The sequence below is a fragment of the Carlito syrichta genome, unplaced genomic scaffold, assembly GCF_000164805.1.
Source record: "Carlito syrichta isolate Samal-C Ts95f unplaced genomic scaffold, Tarsius_syrichta-2.0.1 Scaffold307161, whole genome shotgun sequence".
In the NCBI taxonomy this organism is placed as follows: Eukaryota; Metazoa; Chordata; class Mammalia; order Primates; family Tarsiidae; genus Carlito; species Carlito syrichta.
This window is the reverse complement of record NW_007251257.1, coordinates 116,836-121,397: the sequence shown is the minus strand read 5'-3', so window position 1 is coordinate 121,397 and position 4,562 is coordinate 116,836. Positions and strand designations below refer to the sequence as shown.

At 36.7% G+C, this 4,562-nt stretch overlaps 1 pseudogene; it reads left to right on the top strand.

Annotated features, from left to right (window-relative positions):
* The first annotated feature begins 994 nt into the window (after positions 1 to 994).
* Positions 995 to 1,879, top strand: LOC103266365 (annotated as a pseudogene).
* The last annotated feature ends 2,683 nt before the right edge of the window (positions 1,880 to 4,562 follow it).

Sequence of the window (4,562 nt, the reverse complement as noted above, 5' to 3'; positions counted from 1 at the left end):
CTCCAGTCTGGGCGACAGAGTAAGACTCCAACTCAAAAAAAAAAAAAGAAAAGAAAAAAGAAAAAGTAATTGAATATTTTCTAACATTAAAAATGAGAATATTCATCTTTTATTATTTGACTTGCTTCTAGCATATTCCCGTAGGAGAAAATATATAGTAATATATTCTGCATATGGTAAGTCACTTGTAAATTAGAATAAATATCTAGGTCAAACATGAAAGCAATTCTGCAGTAAAGTCAAGCAATCTTTACTGATATGTCAATTGTCATATTTTTTCCAATTTTATGTAGATGCAATACATAGCTTATTTATTTTTATATAGATGCGATATTTAGTACTTTCTGATTTAACAAAAACAAGTTTAATGCAATTGATTATGAGAAGATTTATGCATCTGAAATCAGTGAAAAACAATAATTGAGAGAAATAAGATAAAGGAATTGCGAGGAAAAACACAATGGAGCAAAATAATTAATAACATGTTAGAGAACTTTAATCATAGAGAAAACATATGTTAATATTTTTATATTTTTAAAAGATTTTAAAAATCTTTAGTTCAGCTAAATATCTTTGCATATTCCTTACAAATGGACACTGACAGAATTATCTAGATTTTTTCAAAATATTCTAAATTATGTATATACTGAAAATACACTTCAAGTAACACTTATGTACTCTCTCTTAACATTTAATCAGAATTCATTTGCAAATGATCAGCCAAATTTTATTTACCTCTCAAATTAAAACAGAGGAGAAAGAATTTAGTATTTTTATGAAGAACTTTCACTTCGTGGGACATTTAGAGGATATTTAGGTTGATCTATGCTATACATTTAGGTATCATATACCTTATCAAAATGAATAAAACATTTAAATTTGTTTACATTTCTGAGCATGCTTTTTATAATAATCTGCAACTTAAAAACAAATCCAGATATTTCTGCTTTTGCAGTTGTCTTTTTAGGTTTATTTAATAGGACTCAAATCTGAAATGAAGAACCAGTCAAACAAGATAGAGTTCATTCTCTTGGAATTGACAGATGACCCACAACTGCAAATTGTGATTTTTATATTTCTCTTTCTAAACTACATGTTGAGTGTGATGGCAAACTTAGCTATCATCATCCTCACCCTGGTGGATCCCCGCCTCAAGACCCCAATGTATTTCTTCCTCTGAAATTTCTTTCTTGGAACTCTTACTGACAACAGTGGGTATTTCCAGATTCCTGATAAGCATCGTGACTAAAAACAAGATCATTACTTATAACGGTTGGTCAGCTCAGTTATTCCTTTTCCTCGTATTAGGAGCTACTGAATTTTACCTAATGGCTGCCATGTGTTTTGATCGTTATGAGCAATCTGCAAACCCCTACATTATCTAACCATAATGAGTAACAAAAGGTGCTATCAACTTGTCCCCAATTCATGGACAGCGGGCTTTTTGATGATCTTCCCCCCCATGACCTTGGGACTGAAACTGGAATTCTGTACTTCTGCAGTGATTCATCATTTCATATGTGACACATTCCCTGTGCTGCAGATTTCTTGCACAGGCACCCATGTCCTAGAATTGATTTCATTTGTTTCAGCTTTTGTGACACTGGGTGTCACCTTGCTGTTAGTGATTCTTTCCTATACATATATTATCAAGACTATTCTAAAAATCCCCTCTGCTCAGAACAGAACAAAGGCTTTTTCCTCTTGCTCTTTTCACATAATTGTAGTCTCTCTTACTTATGGTAGCTGTATCTGTATTTACATAAAGTCATCAGCAAAGGAAAGGGTGACTTTTTCTAAAGGTATAGCTGTTATTTACACCTCAGTTACCCCTTTATTAAATCCGTTAATTTACACTCTAAGGAACCAACAAGTGTAACAAACTTTCAAGGAAATACTTCTAAAGGTTTTCTTCTTTTTTGTCAAAAAATGAGAAAAAAATTAACTTTAAAATTTTTGATAAGAAAGTAAATACTGACTGGGCACAGTGGCTCAAGCCTGTAATCCTAACACTTTGGGGGGCTGAGGCGAGAGGATTGCCTGAGTCCAGGGGACTGAGACCCACCTGGGAAACTTGGCAAGACCTCATCTCTACAATAAATCGAAAAATTAACTGGGCATGGTAGCACACACCTGTAGTTCCAGCAACTTGGAAGGCTGAGGTGGAAGAATCACCTGGACCCGGCAGGTCGAGACTGTGGTGGCCATGAGCATGCCACTGCACTCCAGCCTGGGCGACAGAGTGAGATTCCAACTCAAAAAAAAAAAAAAGTAAATACTTTTTTTACTCATGTTTTAAGTTTACTTAATTTATCTTTGAATTAATTAACCTCATAACATTTTAACCAAACCTTTCAGCATGATACACTTTTCCTGCTTTTCTTTGTGATAATACTCCTTTCTGTGTTTTAGTAAGACTCCTGTCTTTGAGTTTCAACTCATATGTTAAATTTTTTTTTATTGAGTTGAAGTCTCACTCCGACGCCCAGGCTGGAGTGCAGTGGCACGCTCACGGCCACCCCAGCATCAAGCTGCTGAGCTCAGGCAATCTTTCTGCCTTAGCCTTCCAAATAGCTGGAACTACAGGTGCTTGCCACCACATCCAACTAATTTTTTTCATTTATTGTAGAGACGAGGGCTCACCATGTTGCCCAGGCTGGTCTCGAACCCAAGGGCTCAGGCAATTCTGTCGCCTCAGCCCCCCAGCATACGTTAAATTTAATTTGCTCTCCAAGACATGGCACTGGCTTTCTCAAAACAAAAGTACATGGTACTGGCTTTTGCAAAACAACCTATTTTAATTGCATATTAACATATCATGTAATAATTTGGCTGATTAAATGTCATTAGTTTATTATTTAATTCAACATTTATTTATTACTGGCTTATCTTCTTTCAAGCACTACTCTAGATACATTTTTTTTCTCTCATTATGATTATATAACTGTAAGTGGGAGAGACCAATAGGGAAACCATAAAGGTCAAATGATGCAATTTGTCATATGATAGAGTTATCTACAGAATGGTGGGGAAATAATAATGAGAAATCAATTATTTTAATGAGTCAGAAATGCAGTTCAAAAGGGATAACTTCTGTGAGAATTGTAATATACAGGAAAGAACTGGTAAGTGTATTTTATTGGTATGACTAGAACAGCATGCACAACCTCTGGGGTAGTTCAAATGTCACTATCGAGTATCACTAGCATGACAATTCAGAGTGTAGACTTTTAAGCTGGTCAGCCAGGATTTGCAGGCTGTTTTTCTATTTATAAAATATTGCTTTGTAAGGTTATTTGAAAATGAAATAAAGCTGTATGCATAAAGTCATTCTAGATCTACATCTGGCTCAGACTTAACACTCAACGTTAGCCTCCCTTGGCCAGAGAAAATTGGAACAATATGCAACAAGGCAAGAAAAAACTCAGCCTTTAAATTATAAAAAAACTTGTAAGTTCTGAAGTCTACTTGTACTTAATAGGCTAGGTCTATAGACCTGTAAAATTTGAATAGATAAGAATCACCCAGCAGCTTTAGCTTATTTGGATACGAATTCCATGTTCTTATTCTTAAAATATCTTTTTAATTTGCCTGGAGTACATTCTAGAAATATAAACTATTCGGAGGTGATCCTGAGGCAGGTAGCTCACAGGAGGATTTTCTTTTTAAATATAAGAATCTGTGCATTCAAGGATTTATTTTATTAACGTTTCTTTGTTAATTGTGTTACAAATAAGATTTTAGATGTTTGGAGTCAGAAATACAAGAAAGGGCTAATGTTTTGTTTTTGTTTTGTGTGGGTTTTTTTGAGTTGGAGTCTCACTCTGTTGCCCAGACTGGAGTGCAGTGGCCACTCTCGGCCACTGCAGCCTCGACCTGCTGGGCTCTGGCGATTCTTCCGCCTCAGCCTTCCAAGTAGCTGGAACTACAGGCGTGCACCATCACGCCCGGCTAATTTTTTTATTTATTATAGAGATGAGGTCTCACCAAGTTGCCCAGGCGGGTCTCGAACCCGCGGGCTCAGGCAATCCACTCACCTCAGCCTCCCAAGGCGCGGGATTACAGGCTGAGCCACCTAGCCCGGCTGAGGGCTACTGTTTTGAATGAAATGAGTTATTCTGAGTGTTGAAATGGGATCACGACAATGAATCTGAAGCACAGGGAGATGGTTCCAGAGATATTTAGAAGAGAGCAAGGGGAACTGTTGAACATCTGGAAGTCTAGGATAAACAAAAATATTTTAATAATGATTCTTCCTGGACGCTCCTTTCTGCACACACACTCGTATATTTAATGTCTTTTAAGGAAAAGGATTATTGATATCCTGTCAGATTGAAAGGTGACCTAGAAAAAAATTCCTAAAATATATAGAGTTCCATATTGTATTAATATGCCATCTGTGAAATACAAGTGAAAGTAATGCCAGGCTCGGTGGCTCAGCCTGTAATCCCGCGCCTTTGGGAGACTGAGGTGAGTGGATGGCCTGAGTCCATGGGTTCGAGACCTGCCTGGGCAACTTGGCGAGACCTCATCTCTACAATAAATCAAAAAATCAGCCGGGC